We start from the raw sequence: 20,945 nt of genomic DNA on the forward strand, positions 1-20,945 counted from the left end.
TACACGGCCTCATATATGTTCTACAAATATAACAGAATGAGTCTACTTTTGAAAGAGCATAAGATGATATTATCCTCGAATTTAACAAAACTTATCAATTCCTAAATACTTTCTATTCACATGTACTAGTTAAGTGTTACCATTTGCTATCTTGAGAATTCCACCAACAAATAGCCGGTGGACACTCCGGCTTATAGCCGAATTTAGATTAATAATATTTCAGAACCTCGAAGAAAGAGAAAGAGAAAAAATTGTGATTATATATAATCTCTGCAATGTTTATGTACGATCGTTACAAATAGAAAGTTAGCTTGGTTTTATTCATTTCTCCGGCTACGGATTATGCGGCAAAAGAAAAAAGTAAAAATATTATAGTCGGGCAGGGACGGCCTTTAGATACCCGCCCTTAATACAGTTACTCACTTTTATTGGTAATAATACACTTAAGATTACACGATATTTTCATGCAAAGATATACTTTTCAAGGAAGCCTGAATGTTGGAGGATTCCAAAGTTAGCAAGCTTAGTTTCCTTCTGAAAAATTTTATTATTTTTTAGCTTTAGTACAAATTAGAAATTAGACTCTCTCTCTATATTAGGACTTGCTTTACTTAATAACCCGCATATATTAATTTCTAAAGAATAGACCTAAAGAATAGATCCAAATTCCTCACCTTTCACTTTTTTTCCAGTCTGCTACTATGGATCAATTTTACTCATAAAGTATTAAAAATGAAACCTTTTTCTGAAGGCTTAGATTCATCAAAAGTGTTATATGGAGTAGGGCCTTAGAAAGAGAACCAAGTGATTCAAATTTGGTCCACATAATTTTTATGTCAAATGACTATCATGAACAAATATTCATCATAAAACATTAACAATTAGGTCTTTCTTGCATACAAGGGTCTTCATTTCTGAGAATTTTTATATCCGATCTAGTTCAAAAAATAAAACTACGTTATCCAATTATTCGTCGTTGTCAATTTACTAGTGTAAACCAATTTCCACCGTAAAATATTGAAAATTAGATCTCCTTACTTGGTTACTTAAAATTTCAGTTTTCGTAGAAATGCTTATATGAGAGGGGAGTTTAAAAATTGCTACAGCCGAACCAATCTTTTTATACCAATTTAGAATGTCGAAATACTATTGCTCAGCGAGTTAAGACGAAAAACTTTGAAAATTGAAATTTTTTCCCATATAACGACGCTTCAAAATAAGGGTTTGAAATACGAAACAAATCCGAATTTATTTTCATTCGTCCTTACGTCAGGGCACCAAATTTCATAGATGTATATCAAAAATTGCGACCTGTAGCTTGAATAAATTACATGGACTGACATCAGACGGACAGGCGGACAATGGGCTTAGATGATTCAGAAAATGATTCGTAATCGGACGGTATTAAAAGATGGGTTTATCTTAACCGCTTCTGGGTGTTACGTACGTCAGCACAAAGAAAATATATCCTCCTTCAAGAGTGGTGTTGGATATAAAAACACAAGAAGAATTTTTGATCGTTGTTTTTTCAATAAGTTATAGTGTAATGATCGCTACTGACACGTTAACAACAGTATAATTCAATATTTTATTGTGTCCGCTCATGTTTAAGTGATATTACTGATATGAAATTCATAAAGAGGCTAAACAATACATTTGCAATTCAAGCCGTATACATACACAAGGTACATAGATTACATATGAAAACAATATATTGTACACATTATTGAATATCGTGCTAATTTGACTAATAAATACGAGGTCATAAATATCATGTACTATTCAGCTTACAACTATAGTTAATTGTATTTAAATATAAAAAGAGACTAAATACAAATATACGTAAATACCATAACATCGATTGCTAGAAAAGCGATGTCGTGAAGGTTGCTAGTCTTTTGTAAATTACTCTGCATATTAGCGACATTCATATCTGTTAAGCACTAATTATTCCATCGTTAATGGCGTGCATTAGAAATGAATTAGTTAAATAGTTTTTCAAATTACTTTAAATTGATTTTTATAAAGCAAATGAATGAAATCGAAGCCAATAAAATAAATGAATAGCTTTTGCAGAGCAGATTTTTTTTTGTAAAAATTTTACCAAAGCTTCTTAAAATGTTGTATTAAATCCAATTAGTTTCAAATTAGATTACTGATATCAGAATTAAAAGGATTAAATTAAAGAAATATTTCAATTCAAATTAAGAGATTTTTGCAGATCTTTTGTGTTGTATCTGTTATCAACAACCGTAGTAACGCTGCTAATTATCAGCCATTTGACGCTTGCACTTTCATTTTCACGGTTTATATGGGCACAGATTCTGTTAATAGTTTCTTGGTGTAGCGTTAAACTTTGTCATACGTTTGCGAAGCAGAAGCATCTACAATTCTGTAAGTGAATATGCGCTATGATATAGATACAAGTGTGGAAATTATAAGATTTGCTTTACGTTCATCGTTTATTTAATAATTAGGATTTATAAGTTTTATATCGACCAGTTGCTTCAATAAATTTCAATGAAAATATGTTATGAAGAAATATGAAAAAATTCCAGAACGTTCTAAAGTATATCCTACAATACGATGATTCATATGTGACGTGAAAAGTTTCAGAAATATATGAAATATGTAAACAAATAAAATTAATAAATATGCAAATAACACCTAAATGATGTGAATATAACTTATTCGTACAACATAATTGATTTTCACAATAAAAGATTTCTCCATTTTCTGGATATAAAAATATGAATGGAAATTTATTTATGAATTTATTATTACATTTACGAAAAAGCATTTGGCGAACATAAAATTTAGAATTCTTCGAAGTGAGATAAACGATAAAAGGAAACCGATTTGTATTTGGCACATAAATGTTTACAGTTTAGTTTTTTTCGTATGCATACATACTTATATGTAAATCATAGCGGATATTCACTTAAAAATACAGAATCGCGTACGCTGCAGCTGGGGCAACGTTTGGGAGAATGCGATATCATATCAAAAAACTATTAAGAGGATCTTTAGCCATACAATTAGTGAAAATGAGATAGCAAGCAATCAAATTCCTGTTAATTAACAGCGTTACTACTGTTATTGATAGCAGACATAACACAAAAATTCCGTAATAACCTCTTAATTTGAATATTGAATAAAATGTTATAGCATCTTGTTATTTCGTTGTCCCTGATAAAGTATAGTAATAATTATCGCAATTATATTCAATTAAATTCAAAACTTTTTCTCTCCCACCATACGATCACGAGTATTTTTCAACTCGCAATTCTTTTTCCGCTTTGAGCTTCACCTGCTTTCCTCACATTTCGTCTTTTGTCAATTGTTTGATAGTTTAATTTCTTCTTCTTCTGTTTTTTTATTCTTTTTTTCCACAATGGTAATGTCAAAGAGGTCAAGATAATGTTTAGCAGATATACATGATATGTTATTGTATGTGAATATGTGAGAGAATTTCTTTGTGTGCGCGTATGCATTTCTAGACTTTTTATCTTGAATATGATTATGGTGAGGTATAAAAGTTCACATAAAACGAGCTGAAGACAATGAGTTTTGCTACTCGCAGCAGTTACAGACAATAAAACGACGGTTATTTTAGGTTGAAATTTCTCTTTATATTTAACTTTCTGACAAAGCCTTAAGGCGATCACGATTTTAAATAGTTTTGCTGCAAACAAAAGAAAAACGTTTGCAAAAAAAAAAAAAGAAAAAGGAAGAAATCATAGTCAAGACTTTGGGTGTAAAGTTAAAAGAGTATATTTATGAGTGTGTTTTCATGTGTTTATATTCATGTGAATAGATTTACACATTTTCAAGTTAAAATGTGTGGGTTCAACTTTCATCCATCTTCTTGCGCGGCTTTCTCATGTGAATCTCTTTTTCTATACGAAACAAAGAAAGAAAGAAAAAAATAATAATAACAAAGAAAAAAAAAAAAACACTTGAGCGATGAACTTTGTTGTTAAACTCTATGACTTGTGAACGTTTTGTAATTTGAAAGAATAGCAGCAACAATAACAACAACAAGTCCACCATATATGACAAATACTGCTATTACAACAACTACGACAAAGCAACTGTGCTGCATTGATATAAGTGGTCTGCTGCATTGCTAGTTGAAAGTATTTATAAAATGAACCATTGAAGGCAATCAAGAGATCAGACAAATAATCTATGCTTAAAGTAGAATTTCTTCACATAGGTATTAATTTAATTTTTATTTAGTGTATAACTAGCACAACAGTGAATAGAACAGAGGAGAGAGAGAGAGAGAGAGAGAGAGAGAGAGAGAGAGAGAGAGAGAAAGAGATAACAAAATAAACTATGGACTAGGCATACATAAAATTTAATGGTTGATATAAATCGTATTAACCAGTATTAATGCAATTATTAATATTTTTTGTTTTTGTTTTTCAAATATTTATTATTCCATCTATTATGTGTTTACTTTCATTTTTTTTCATATCGGTTGTTTAGTTAGTTAGTGCTTTCTCATTTTAAGTGATGCCTTCAAAGCTTAGGTTAATAATCGAAATAATATCACTTGCTGATATTAATTTTGCTTTTTCCCTTTTTCTTTTTTTCGTAATTTATCATGTACCTCTTACAAACTATTGCTTACAATCATTGCAAGAGTCCTGAAGTTTAGTCCTGAGAAAAGTCCTGAGTTTAAAAAAATGCACGAAGAGTGTTTTCGTTCTTTTTTTTTTTATTTTCATTACAGAAAGATATAGCAAATTGATCATCAATCATGTAACAACGAGACATTCCTGATTACTTTAAAATTCTGAAACCTTCAAGTTTTCTTTGCGGGACTGCTGGTTAAATGAATTGAAAAGAAAATAAATAAATAAATATAAATCGAAATACAATACATGGGGTAAAGTATGTCTAAACCGATAAAATTATTTATACGAGTGTGAAGAAATTTTGGATATTCTTCAAAAGATTTGATTTCTTTGTCTTCTTGTTAATCGTTCGTTTTTTAATGGAACGGTTGCTGATCAACATCTTTGTGGGTGTAAATTCATATCTTCTATACATTCTTTGTTCCATTTACACAGAAATTATATCGACTTTTTTTGACAATCATTTGTGAACTTTGAAACCTGATTAAGTTCATTTTTGAACTTAATATGTATGAATAAAAACGATCTCAAATTGTGGGTTTCATCGACTATTTTTTGTGTATTCAAAGATGGCGTTTTACTTATTTATTTTCTTTTTAGACGAGCATAGAAAAATTGACTGGGCAACGATTTGTATATGTAATTGAAAAGCTCGCGGGCACCTATAAGCACAAAGTATATTTATATATTCTTGATTAGCATCAAATTCCGTCCATCTGTCTGTGTAATGTCTGTTGTAAAGATTTTTCTTGCCGCATAAATCAAGCTACCGATTTCAAATTTTCAAAAGCATTGGAAGTTCTTGCTCGTAGGTATTGAGAAAGGGCCAAATCGGTGGACGGACACACCCACGGTACTACGTGAAGTGGGTACACTTTATTTTTCAAAAGGACTAAAAAGTTTGCTCTTTGCAGATAAATCTATAAAAAAATTAAATATTAATTTTATTGACGATGTTGTAGTATCTTTACATAAATGGGAAAAATCAGCCTATTCAATTTTATAAATTGTCATAATTTCATTTCTTATTCCGAACCTTTATAACGCGCAAACGCAAGCTTCAAAAACTCTACAAAGTATAAAAAATTCGTAGCCTATTTCAAATTTGGAATGCATCTCAACATGTCCGTCTGTTCTCCGTCCACCTGCTCAACTGTGTAGTACCTGTCTTAAATACCCTCCGTGTAGTGAGAATGAAGATATCGCTTAAAAATTTGCAAAAGAGTTTGAAAATGACTTAAATCAGGCAAACGACACACCCACAGCGTCCACACTTGTATACAACAAAAATTTGAAAATCTTGCCTTTCTGTATTTTTTGGTTGTTATTCACCAAATACACCACATACATCATATAAATTTCAAGTTTTATTCTGATAATGGAAAAGATCGGCCGCGCGCGCCCAAGGTAAGAGAGTATAAAAACTTAGTACTTTTCCTTTGTTTTAGTGATGGGTTTCAAAGATTCGACCGTTACAAAATATAATTTTCTTATTTATTCAATTTTAATTTTATTGACTTTTGAGAGTTGCGGTGCCGAGGTATACACAAATAGCTGTACATGGCTAAATTGGTTTCGAATTTCATCGGCTCAACACTAACGTGTTATGTTCAGTCTTTCTTTACTCATATTTTAGATTAATGGTTTTACATTTGAAAAAAAACAAAAACCAAAAATTGTATACGTGGCACATCCAGACGGTTCGATTTAAATTAAGCGTAGGATACTTATAATTTTTTTTTATTTTATGCATATAAGTGGCCTTTTTTGCCTACTGCTGTTATTACCTTACATTGAAGAGCTCTTGGATGCATAATAATAAATGTAAATTTAAAAGAATGTCTAAAGGTATATGTATAATCTGAGCAAAGATACGGCGGTGTTACGACGTAGAAACATCATGGATTTTTTTACCTAACTTATTAACATCCTTTTTACGTATAGTTGTACATACTAGATTAGAGAGTTAATGTCATCAGAATTCAGAATTAAGCTACCTTCACAAATTTTATTTAGAAACTTGTTACTACGATAATCTTAAGTACATGAAGAACTACATACTATATTCATCCTTAAAACGGTAAATGCATGCACTTATCGTTCTTCTGTTATTAAAAAAAATACAAACCAGAAGCTGCACAAGCCGAACTATATTTGTGTCTAGAATATCGATTATATCTAACAAACATATAAGAATTACAAAAACATATTTTGTTTTCATATTTTTGGGCGGATTAGTTGATTTAAGACTGGTTAAGATAATAACCTAAATATTATCGTTCTTTTCCAATATTATTGTCAAAGAAGTCTTAAGTCTGTAGTTTAAAGATTTAATTTAATTTTACTGAAAGAAATCAATTCATGTCAATAGTTTCTATAGAAAATTAACAATTAAGAGACAAAAAAAAAAACAAAAACTCAAGTATGTAAGAATCGCTTTTTAGTTTGAATCAAATTGAATGGGGGGCTGGCTGGCAAGTTGCATGAAATACAATTTTTATTAGGTGTTTGCAAAAATTTTTATCACTTTTTCGCTTGAAAAAGTCGTTAATTGCGGAAAATGGAAATAACATGTATTAATCAAAAAAGTTTCTGCCATTTTCTACAACATTTTACAATATTTTTGGCAACGTAGCGTTATTATGTTGACTAAAGTTATATTGGCTTGGCACCGGTTTAGCCACCGATCCATTTTCGAACTTCTTAATTTTTGTGGAGCCCCGCGTCAGCCAAGCCTAAATATGCTGGGTGTGGCAGAACTTCCCTATTGAGCTGCAACGACGAGCTGTTCCCTAAAGAATTCTTGCAACATGTCGCATGTGTTGCATATGTCGCATTCGTTATAGAATTTGCAATACAAAGGCAATTCTATAAAAATTCAAGTAATTCTGTCCAGAATTGATTCATTTCTGTATAGCTGTATAAATGACGCCAAATATTTCCTCCACCGTTAGAAGCAATCATGAAGAAAGGTAAAATGAAATAGAGAACAATTTGCCTTATTCAAAAAAATAGTTATATGTGAAAAAAAACTATATATATATATATATATGTCTATATGTCTACATGTATATATTTATAATAGAAACTAAGATATGAAATTTGACTTTGTCCTTTATTAAGCAAATCGAAATTTGTTTTTATATTATTTTCACTTGTTGTTGTTTCGGAAATCGTTGGAGTAATGATGTAGCTGAAAGTTAGCCTTCGTTTCGGCATTTAGACGTTTTTGTCAAACAGCTGAATAGAAAAGCGAAAGCTATATATTTCACACGTGACTATCTCCAATATGTTTGACAAACGTGAAGCCAAGTTAAAAATACTAATTCCGTATCGTATACATATGTATATAGAGCGCGACGAAAGCATCGCTTATCATGATAATTCACAATTTATTTTTGCAACTTACTTATGATACTTGCTTAATAACTTGCCTGGTTTATAATCCGTTAAATAGCTTGTTACGTATTATTTGGAAACAGTCAATTCTAATAAATGAAATAATTTAAATACACGGTTAAAATTCAAGTTTAACTGTTTGAAGAAGAAAAGAATAATAGATTTTCAAAATAATTGAAATAATTCTATTAACAATTTTTATTGTATAGTTCCTCTCTTTTAACTACCGCATGAAAGGAAAACATCTTAGAGCAAATATTTCATTTGCAACGACTACCAGACTTAGTACTGAAAAATGAAACTTTTCAATACAATCTAATTAGATTCCTGGTTGATTAAACTATTCTCGGTTTGTCAGTCTATCGCTTGAGGCGACATTAGTCTGCATCTGCTAAATAATAAAATAAAAGGTTAAATGCCAAAAAGTTATTGATAAAAATGAACAAAATATTCATTTTCCGACATGGTTTTAAGCAATTAAAAGTTAAAAGTAAGTTTAGATTGAGTTTCAAAGCTAAGGTCTTGTGAGCGGAACTAAGAGCCTACTTAATAAATTAAATATATATTTTGTAATTAGTTCCGATAATATGTTGTGGAAAATGGAATATCTTGGATTTTCGTTTAAAAATTGAAATTTAAATAATTGGTTTTGTATGATGTGGTTTTCGAATGATTCGACTCAAGCCGAATTATAATAATTCTTTTACGTTAATATGCAAATTGACTGAAAGGATTGAATAGAGTAGTACGTCTTCTAAGCACGTTATCAGATGCGGTTGCAGTCTTTGTTTGCGATAATATAATACATACGCGTATATGTTAGTAGTTAAGTAAAAGACTTTGTAAAGTTATAAGTACACAATATGAGAGGTTTTTATTCATTTGTTTTTTCTTTTTTTTCTGCATAAACTAGTATTTGCACACGAACAAACAATCATGTATGTAAGTGTATCACGTTGTGCTATGATTTTACATTCAGTAAAGGAATGTATTTAAATAAAATATGATCCGCTTTACTTAATATCAGAGTTTCTTAAATGCGATAAGAAAGACTCGAAAATGTAGTCTTCACTAAGGAGAGACATTTGATCCAACAAAAATCAGGGTAAAAGCCTGCTTTAAAAAACCATTATCTAAATTGATGCGGCATTTTTGAAAATTATAAATTTTTATATTTCCGTAAGGAATGGAGAGTGAGGAGTAACGTTACAATGATCACAGTGAGCCCCATCAAAGGCCCTTAATAAAAAAAGAAAATAAAATAAATTCTTAATCAATTTTAAATTCTAAAACGATTTAACAATGTGTTTATGCGCATTTCTGTGCCTTTGCTCTTAAGCTTTGAATTCGCAACGACAAACTACTAAAATATGTCCCAAAGACTCAAGTCGAGGCTGAAAATCGCTGTGACTAGTTCGTAAACGTCCACGATAAAGTAATGAAATTAAAAAAAAAACTTCAACATTTTGAAAAATTTGAAATATTATTCACTAATAATTATTAGTCTATCTATGAGATCTCCATATGTGATAAGATATGATGCTGTACTAAAAAACTATTGATGAGCTCACTGATGATTAGCAGCGTTACACAATTCATTTGCTTGAAATGGAAATTGGACCAGGATTAATGCTGCTTTCTTACCTGTTTACTTTCATAAAGATTATATCTAATTTTTTTTAAAGTTTATTTCAAACAAATTTTCGTTTAAAGATTTATCAGAGTTTGAAAACGTACATAAATAAACAGTAAAAAAAAAAATGATTTACTATATTTTTTTATAAATTTCATTTATTTATTTTTTTCTCTTTTTGCTGAAATTGTGTCCTCAGTGAAAACAGTTTAATAAACTCTACTTCAAGCGAACTCTTCCCCAGAGTTCTCTTTATACCCATATCCGCAGAATGAGGACTATATTCATTTTATCAAAACGTTTGCAACGCCCAGAAGGAAGTTTTAGAGACCACGCAAGGTATATATATTCTTGATCAGGTATATAAATTCTTAGTCGATTTAAGCATGTCCATCACTCCATATGTGTGTTGTAAACATCCTCCTGGCCGCAGAAATGCAGCTGTCAGAAACATTGGAAGTTCTTGCACGCAGCATGATATTGAAACTGGGCCAAATCGGTTAATGTAACTAGTACCGCAGTACCACGTAAAAGGGAAATAACAAATTGTCTTTTTTGTTATTACTCATAAAACACAGCAGATAAATGTATAAAAATTGGAACGTGTATTTTATGGGTAATGCTGTAACATCTACGCTAAAATGGATCAAATTGAAATCGAAATTTTATTGTTTTTTTTTGATACCTTTGTATGGCGCAAAAGCAAGCTTTAAAAAACTCATAAAATATATAAATTCGTGGCTAGCTTTCGAATGTATCTAAACATGTCCGTCTATTCGTCTGCTAGTGTAACAGTATAGTATTTATGGTAAACGTTCTGCCCTTAGCGAAAGTGAAGATGTCACTTGCAATTTTGCAAAAGAATTTGAAAGTGACTAAAACTTTTCGAAGGACACGTCTACAATGCCCACACGCCTATGCGACACAAACTTTTATTTTGAAAAAAGAAAAAAATCAGCCGCGCCTATCGCATATTCTAGAGCATAAGAATTTTGTTCTCTTACTTATTTTGCTTTTCGAGGATAACGGTGATGGATATAAAAGTTTCGGTCACAACCGAAGCTAATGTTCTTCCTTTTTTTTTTTTTTCTTACGTATGATTAAATAAGTTTTGAATTATAGTTATGAATTAAATGCGCGTCTGAACAACAACAATATAAACAATAGTATACCAGTACTGTTCGCGGGCATGTAAAGTAATTGATAAACGTATGCACAATCGTTACAAACATACGTCGGAATATGACGCCATCGAGGCGTTACTCGACTTAAAGTTTTTTCCCCTTAAACCCACATACCCACGGCTATAAAATTATATTTATTATGATATTTTTCTTCATCACCGCATATAGGACAAGGGTGTGAAGTTATATTTAAATTTACTTAGGGAAGATGCAAACCAACAACAGAGTACTGTTAAACGAAGTCTTGGAGGGATTTAAATTAAATTTTTTTAATAGTTATCATCCATCCGACAATTTTTTTAAAAATTATCATCCATCCATTATCGTAACCATCTTTTTCTTTCATTTAATTGGAAATTCATCTCTTTTAAAAGCTGTAAATTTTATTACAACTGTAATTGATATACGGGCCACTGAATTTTCTTTTGATCAAATGCGTTTATTTGTGTGGTCAGTTGTAATTAACGCTTTATTGTTATTATTATCCTTATATGTCTTATTTGGAGCTATTACAATACTATTAGCCGATCGAAATTTAAACACATATATTTTTGATCTGGTAGCAGAAGAAGATTCAATTCTTTATCAATACCTATTTTGATTTTTTGGTCATCCTGAAGTATATATTTTAATTTTTCCCGGATTTCGAATAATTTCTCATATTATTCGACCAGTATCTGGAAAAAAAACTATTAGACCACGAGGAATAATTTACGCTTTACGAGCAATTGTCTTATTAGCATTTATTTTTTGGAATAGATGTAAGAATAGATATTAATAGCTGAGCTTATTTTACTTCTGTTAAAATTTTTAGCTTATTAGCTACTTACCATGGTACACAAATTTTTTATTCCCCAGCCATTTTGTGAGCTTTTCAATTTACTTTTTCATTTACAATTGGTGGATTAAGTGGTGTAGTATTAGTAAATTCCCCAATTCATATTATTTTACATGATGCTTATTATATTGTTGCCCGTTGTTATTATATTTTATCAATAGAAGCTGCATTTCCAATTACAGCAGGATTTATTCAGCGATATCCTTTGTTTACTGGTTTAACAATAAATTCATTTATATTAAAAATTTATTGGAGCAAATTAAACTTTTTTTCTTCAACATGTTTCAGGTTTTGCTGAAATTCCTCAACCTGAGAAGTAATTTCGACAAGTGGATCCACAATTTCTTTGCTAGGAATTCAATTCTTTTTTTTTTTTTTTTTTTTCATTATTTGAAAAAGTTTAATAAGGCAACGAACAGTAATTTTCCCCGTTCAATTAAATTCTTCAATTGAATGATTACAAAATACTCCTCCATTTGAACGTAGTTATTTAGAAATACCATTGTTAACTAATTATAATTCTAATATAGCAGAATAATGCAATGAATTCAAGTTATGTTTGCGCGCAACATAAAATCTTTATAATATGTAAACTTGAAACAGAGAATATAAACAAATTATAAGGTTTCCATATTATTTATACATATTTAGCAGGTATGTTAAACACAGGTATGCTATATAGAGCAAATATTTTAGTTTCCTATTTTCGCAGCATTTGGTTTGGCCACAGTGGTTTAGTAAACTTTCACTTTTTCCGACTCATATTTCACTTAGTATAAAAACCGTTCCTTATGTAGTTTTAATTAATTAACATAAAATCAAGTTTTGTTATGGAAAAATTGTCGAAAAATTCTATTTTAATTATATTTTGATTTAAGTTCCTCCGAGACTCTGTTAACGGCTTAACATAGCTCTGGAAAAATTTTTTGTTCTTAGTTTTACTAGTTAAATTTAAATATATTTATTATTATTATTATTATTATTAATTTCGCCAGAGAAATAAATTCTAAGACTAAACTCTTAAAAGCACTAGCATCTAAGGCTATCGGCTTTTATTAAAAACTCTACCGTACTTGAGATTCGAACCCACGACCGTTGACTTGCTAGTCGAGATTCTTCGCCTTCGGCTACTCAGGCGGATAAATTTAAATATGACTTCACATCTTTACATCGGATATATGGCTTAAGGGAAACTGTAGCCCTATTAAATACGCGTGTGGATAAAAAAATAGGAACGATGTGTATTTTTCAATTTTATGCCATAGAATTTGCAAAAAGTAGCTTTCAAATGAGGCAAAACGGATCACAATTAATTCCGGGAATTCCATTTGAATTAGTTCTTGCAAAAAGAAGTCTAAGGCCATTATTTTGCCTCAGTAAATTTTTAATGTGGACAAGAAAATAGGCGCGTCCCCTTCAAAGCTGTGAAAGGTAAAATGCTTTGTGATGTTCTTTTGTAAAGGTGGATTATAAAGGTAAATCGTATTTCTTGAGAAGGCAGTGTAATGTAAATTAATTTTCGTATAATGTTAGATGGGTTGAGCACATCATCAAAAAAGGACAGAGCTTATAACTCTTTTCTCGTGATAAGATTTCGACAATGAACCATAGCTTCAGCTTTGAACCAAACATGGTTTTTTAAGGGTCTTTAAAGCTTCCTTCTGAATAGCCGATAGCCATATTTTGGTAGTGAGTATAAGAATAAACGTGGTCAGCCTAATAAATTGTATGATTTAGAATCTACAGCTGACATTGTCCCAAAACTTATCTGAAGAAGATATAAAAGTTCAGCCTCTTGTTATATCCACAATTAGTAAAATATTGGTTTGCGATAAAAAAGATGAAAGAATCAAGGGCGGATTTATAATTCTTGACATCGAGTAAATTCAACCAAGCAAACTCGATAGTTGTAATCTCTGCTCACAGCAGGTAAAGTATACATTTTCCTTACTATCGAATGAAAATTTGTCGATTGTAGAATTACTGCCGAGCAATATATTCAAATTACATCGAGTTTACTCGAATCGAGAATCATACTCAAAATAATCAATAATTTGACTGTTGCAAGACCTGTAACGGTTAATTACATTTATACATGAACAGAGAGAACGTGGATTTTCGGAGCATTTCGGAAAGGTACAAAGGTATCGCCAGCCCAAAGAATATCTCAGAAAAAATACGGGTCGGGACTGAGAAATTTCGTTTTACAAGGTAGTGGTTCGTGATTCTCATCAGCAGATTGATTTGAACGGCTTAAGCAAACTTGGAATAACTCCTAATATTAATATTTACTAATGAATTTACTCGAGACGTTTGATTATTTTAGACGTCAAATTATATTATGGATGTTCCTTCAAGGGAATAAGGAAACGCGAATATTAGATATTCATTATTTTAAGCCAACGAACGCGTGCTTGATAGAATGAAAGTGTTTTGACAAATGTTTTTTTTCACAGATTTGCAAATTAATATGAAATTTTTTAGTTAATAAAGCTTTTTACTCTAATGTAAACTTATTTTTGTACGATTCTCACCCGTCTTTGATATGCTGTCGTGACTTTAGCAGTTATAAAAGCCTAAGAACTTTTGAAAATATTCAAAAAATATAAGAAGATAATTTTATGAATTAATCCTCAAAGGTTAGTCGATTCGGTTTAATACAAAATTTTGATCAAAATCTACGATTCCTACGTTACTTCGTTGGTGAAGTGCACCTAAATTGCTCGAAAATTCAAGCCTTCATTAGTGTCGGTAGTCGCCACAAATTCACATATAAAATCAATTCGGTGTAGAAGATGTAATGTACAGAATCTGAATATTTTTTTTACTGTTTAATAACACTTCGTACTTTGTCAATCGAGCAAACGTCAACTGGCTGATTCTCACAGTTTATGCAGTTTTTGCACTACTAAACTCTACTAAACTACTAATTAAGATTGCTACGCTTATCAAGACATATCGTTTACAACTCTACATATTTCTGGATGCACAGCATTATTTGTAGATAGCTCTAACTGAATTGTATATTGTATGTTGCAAAATGCAAAACATTTCACTATACATGTGATGACACTTCACTTGAACATATGCTACTGAAACAGCATTACCAAAATTGGATTATGAAAGGTATAATTATATATAATGGCTATCAAATAAATAATTTCGAATCAAACATAATTCTTCTCTGATCTAAGCATCCTGTGGTAACCGACAATATTTTCTTATTTTTCCGGTAAACAATCAAAGATTACTTCCCATACAAATGAATAAAACACGCTAGTGTGGTCTTAGCTGAATTATGGTTGAAGTTCTTGTCTGCTTTTCAACTGCGTTTATATTAACAATAGAAAATCTTATTGCCATAGATCCACAGGAAACCGAAGCTTTTTCGACGTCAGTTCCAATAAAAGGGAAGCAAAACGGAAATTTTTTTTATATTTATTTTATTATTATTTAATCATTTCAATTAATCAAATTAAGTTTACCGGCGTTAAAATGAAGACAATTAAGACATTAGGGCGTGTCTTTCCTTTTACTCGTCCATAAATATTAAATGAATAATTAAGAGAATACAAGCACAAGCCGAAAGAGAATTTTTAAATAAGTTAAAGAAATGCAAAAAGCGTTACCCCAGTTTATGCGCTTAATTCTTTTTGAAGCACATTTCAGTCTTTTTTTCTAATAATTTTTTTACTGTACTGTTGTTGTGAGCGGAAAGGCTGTGAGCGGTATAATCTGCGGCATTTTGGAAAGTCTTATCGCACAGATAACACGACAACAGCTTTCTAGATGCATTGAAAATCGTTGAAAAATCATGAGCCACCGGAACTACCGTTTCATCAAAAGGAGCGGCTAGGTACATACCTTGCTTATTGACGTCTACAAATATTTTAATGTTTTTATAATTTAATATGTATATTTACGTTCCAATTTAATTTCAACTTCTTACCTGTATTGTCCGTTAAAAACTCTGTTGTAGTCTTAAATGATATACGCGGTGACTTCGCATTACGCGGCACTCTTGAGACGACAGGAGTCGATGCCCTTTTAGACCCTTGCTTACTAAAGAACATATTTGACGGTTGCGTTCCGTCGTCGTTTTGTTTAGCTAATTTTAATCTGCGTTTGTCCGCTGGGGTAATCTTCACACAGTACTGCAATAGGTGTGTTTCCAGAGTTCGTCGTAAGGCGAATTTCCTTTGGCAATATTCACATTGGTTTGGCGGTGGTAAACTTGAACGGAGAGGTAAAAATGACGAACATTTAGCGAATACTGTTGCCCGGTCAAATTGATGCGAAAGCTTATGAGCTTGTAGGAGAGATTTCACGCGAAATTTTTCTTTACATACTTGACAAAAAAAATTTGCTTCGGGTTTTGTGTGAGTAGGCCCACAAAACGGTTTAAACTTCTGCTTATTTGATATTTGGCTACTTAAATATTCAGTAGTGGTTCTGGCAGGAGTTTTTTCAGCTTTTAGGGCTTCTCCAATAACCTGACCGATTTCCGTCTTTCTTTTTACCTTAGGGCTAGTACCAGTAGACTTCATTGTCATAACATTGTATTGTTGGCGAGGGGCCGCACCACTTTTGGTTATCAGAGTCATCTTTTTCGCAGGACTGTTTAATGTACTTAAACCAATTGATGTTAAACGTTGCGTGAAGCCTTCTTTACCCAATTCCGATTGGATTAAGATCGGATCTACTTTGTCGTCAATAGTATTCAACTTTTCAATTTTTTCCTGTTTTCCTGTTACTCTTGGCAAATAACTTTCCTGAAACATTTCATTAACTACTTTGGATATTTCGTCCAATTCAAAACGAACATGTCCTTTTTCAAGTGTTTCACTCAGCCCACTTTTTAAAGCACTGCTTGTTGACAAACGTCGGCTAAGATTATAACGTTTTCGCTCGGTGGCATCACGTTTGTTGGGTGGCATCAGAAGAAAATCTTCATCTTCATAAATAGTTTTCAATTTGTCGGTGATTTTGAGTGGATTTTCAACTTCTTGCTCTTCACCTGCTATCATTTCACTTGATAGTGTTTGTGCACTAAGGTCCTGGAAGGTATTTCCGCTCGCGGGACTCATGGCACTAGTTCGAGCGGCCAACCGTGTTATTCTGGCCATTGGATCTGTGATATCAATTGAATTTGGTGATAACGATATTTTGTCCTCTTCAAAAATAGTTTTCAATTTTTGAAGTGACATATGCCGATGTTTAACTTCTCTTTCTTTTGCAAGACTCGTATTTAATTTGGGTGCTTTTAAAATGTGATCAGGATGGTCAATCTTATAGAATGTTTTTTTATGAAAAAACTGTGCTTTTTTTACGGTAGTGGAAATATCGCAATCTTTTCCTTCTGATTCCCGTTTAGATTGCGACCGTTTGGCATTCTTTATCCCTGAAATATATCAAATTTTAATTCGCAACAAAAAACATCTTTCTTTCTTTTTTTGTTTTTTTTTTCTTACATAGTAAATTTGAATATTCTGCTGGTTTGGATTGAGATTTGTAAGATGTCAAGCCTTCACCATTTTTCATTGGATGGTGTTGTAGTTGATCTCCAATATATTTGAAACGTTCCTCTCCCTCTTTAACCGAAATTATTTGAGGGAGATTTTCCTCTATAATCGGCCTAGTCATTCCTGTTGAAGATTGCGATAATAGAGGTGAAGCATCGCTAACATCATTTAAAAGATTTTTTTCATCTTTCACGTTACGAGCCAGGTGCTCGCCAAGAAAAGCCAATTTTTCATCATTTATAACCTTAATATTCGGAAATGAATCCATTCCTTCGTAAGTGTCATAACAAAACGTTTGTTCAACTCTCCAAATTTCCTTTCACTAATATTTGATGCCATTGCAATGAAAACTCCTGAGATTCTGGGCTACTTTGATGAAAATTTGATTTCTACAAGCAGGTTGTTTTTAGCTTAACACGTCTCAAATAATTATTTTACGTAAGCAAGCATGTGTAAGGAAAAATTGAATTCTTACTACGAGTGAGGATTTATTCTGTCTCTCATCGTTCTCTCCGTAATAGCGAGAAATACATTTTGCATAACTGACCAATTTCGCATATTACTTTTCCAAATTTTACTTCCGAGTCCAACCTCTTCTTATTTTTTATGTACTTAATCTGCTATCAAAGGATTTTATACCCTACGGCACTTGTGGTGTAAGGGTATATTAAGGTTTTGCAAACGTATACAATACTTAGAAGGATTTGAAATAGATCTCGAATATCTTTCGCCATCGATCTAAGCTTGTTTACAAGTCTGTCCGTCCGTCCATCTTATATCCAACCTACACCTCGTCATTTTTGAGATATCGTGATGGAATTGGGTATATCAATGTATTTTGCCCCAAGGACGATAGGTTTTGAAAATGTTTCTTATCGGGCCATTTTTTACATGGATAATTATGATAAGCGAAATGATGTAGACTATTTAATGACGAACTGCGACCTACTGTAACGCTTTTACTTGTTTATTAATTAAACAAATTTTGTTTGTTAACTCAGAATTTTTTTAGAAAATGTAAATTTTCGAAAACATACAACATTACAACACTAGGTCTTAGCTAGACGGGCGGCATTGAATATTTTATGTTTTTAAGTACTTTAAAATGTAATTCTCTGTTAAATATGAAAAGGGGAAATTTATGTACATAATACATAAGTGTATGAATGTGAGAACGTAAGAGACTTAGTTGCACAACATTTATTTTGTTGCGTTTGGTTTTGTATAAAACAATTATCTAATGAATAGAAATTGCATCTCGCAGGCAAACAACAACAAAAAATTCGCAACAAAATTCTTTAGTTATATGCATATACCTCCTTCGCCTATATACGAACATACTGTATATGCGTATATTTCACATTTTCATACAAAACTTTTATTATTTATTTTCATAAGCAAGCTGTAGCTAGCAACAGTTTCATCATTATTCACTAACGCAAGTCGTTAATGCAACAACTGAGTAAAAGTATAGAAGAAAATTTATTGTGTTTGTTCCATGGTTTAGTCCGTTTATCTGTCGTGTCTTTTTTATCTGTTGTGAAGAGAAAAGTGTACATCAATTGTTATTATCCATTAGAGTTGTTCTGCTTAAGCTGGTACGTTCTAGAAGTAGAGTAGAACACGGTAAAGTGCTTACACATTTTTCTAATTAATGTGAAATAATTGTTGTTATATTAAAAGAAAAAAAAAAGCCTGTAATTTTACTTAACAAAATATAGAACGAAAATCTAATATTAAATGGATTTTAACAACGAAATTCGTTCTACATAAATTGTATGCATTTCTTGGAAAAGATTCTACGCTCTTGCAGGCTCTACTGTTGTGATTTACTCTACTACAATTGCATCTACTGTTTACAAGTTGCTTATTGTTATCTCTATGTGTGTTATAAGAAATTTCAATTACATCGAAGATATTCTCAACTATAACTACACTGTATTTACTATTACTATAGTGTACTTAAAATGAATTTCAAGGTTTTTAATTTCCTTAATTGTTAAACAAATTTGAAGAAATTCAATCTGTTTTTTTTTTTTTTCTTTTTTTTGCATAACACCCAAAGCTGCAAATCGATAGATCGTATAATAAGCAATAAAGTCGCCCTAAGGAATAATTACATCATAGTCGATATGCATTGTAAATTGAGAAAATGATGCGTAACTTCAAATATTAAAATTGAAATGAATGCGTTGCCGCAGTCTTCATTCTAAGCAATGGGTTCTATTTAGTCTTTAATGTAATGAAATGTTGTAGTTAACAATTTGCCAATAAAAAGAAACTACGAAAGATTTTAAAAGAGAAAAGTATATTACAAATTGGATATAACGAGTCGACTTGTGTTCAGTGTAGTGCGTGTTTTCTTTTCGTCTGCGTTTTTTCAATAGTTTCGGTGTTTTCGGTGTTTTTGTGTATTTAACTTCTGTCTTTTCAGTGTTATTGCTAAAACTGGTTAACGCGGATATCGCGTATGTGCTTTTGTTTCGTTTATATATAATAAAAAATAGAAAACAAAAAAACAAAATAAAAAAAAATTGAAAACATTTGACACTTTTCTTTAGTAGTTCCCAACCTTCTTCCACAGTTCCCAAACCTTTTCAAGTGAGTGGTTATTTCACAAATAATAAGCAATAGTGAACAATAAGGCATAATGGCCTCGGGGCCCCCAGACAAAAACTCGAATAGATTTTATCTATTAAGTGATACATCCCCCCAAAGAAAAAAAAGTATAAATTCAGATTTTCCGGTGTTGCTGATCAGCGATATAACCCCTATTGATAAAAAATATATTGTTATTTCTTCAACCGATGCTCGAATAACAATTTCCCAAATTAGCCCTTTTGCTATAAAAAAAGGTCTAGATAGCATTACAACATACATCGACTCCATCTCGATTCTACGCGATGGGAATTTACTGGTCCTCGCTGGGAACCCGCGCGCATCCGAAAAACTCATAAAGGCCAAATCTTTAGCTAATCTATGTGCTATTTCAGCTAAACTACATCAGAAACTTAACTCGGTTCGAGGCGTAATTTATGCCCCTTGCTTAAAGCATGTGCCGGAAGATAAAATTGTTCGCGAAATGGGCATTCAAGGAGTGACTGAAGTATATAAATTAACCAAACTGAATGATGACGGAAAAACACGCTCTCCTACAGGAAGGATTATTTTAACTTTTGATCGCTATCGATTACCGCGAACAATTGATGTGGCGTGGTATAAATGTAAAGTAGAACTATACATCCCAAATCCTATGAGGTGTAAAAATTGTCAACGCCTGGGTCATACGGCAAAAAGATGCACTAATGCTGCATCTTGTGCCAACTGTGGTCATCCTCCACATACTGAAAGCTGTACCCGTAGTTTCTGCATAAATTGCAATGATCAACACTCAGCGTTAGACAAACAATGCCCACGTTTTGTACAGATGCGTGAAATATTAAAAATCAAAACAGAAAATTACTATAGCATGGGCGAAGCGCGACGCACATACCGGGAAAGAAATCCCTCTGTAGCCCATGGAATTGGCAATAGTAATACCTATGCTGCTGTTGCCTCGCAAATCGAGCCTAGTAAGACTTTAACTGCAACTGCTTCCAATGAAAAACCTGTTCCACCATTAACCAAAAATTATATTGCGAAACCAGTTACATCACTTGCCAAAGATAATATTGAAAAAACCAAAGCAACTGCAAATATTGAAAAAATTAAAACAACAACACA

This window comes from Glossina fuscipes, unplaced genomic scaffold (genome assembly GCF_014805625.2).
Source record: "Glossina fuscipes isolate IAEA_lab_2018 unplaced genomic scaffold, Yale_Gfus_2 60, whole genome shotgun sequence".
Taxonomy (NCBI): Eukaryota; Metazoa; Arthropoda; class Insecta; order Diptera; family Glossinidae; genus Glossina; species Glossina fuscipes.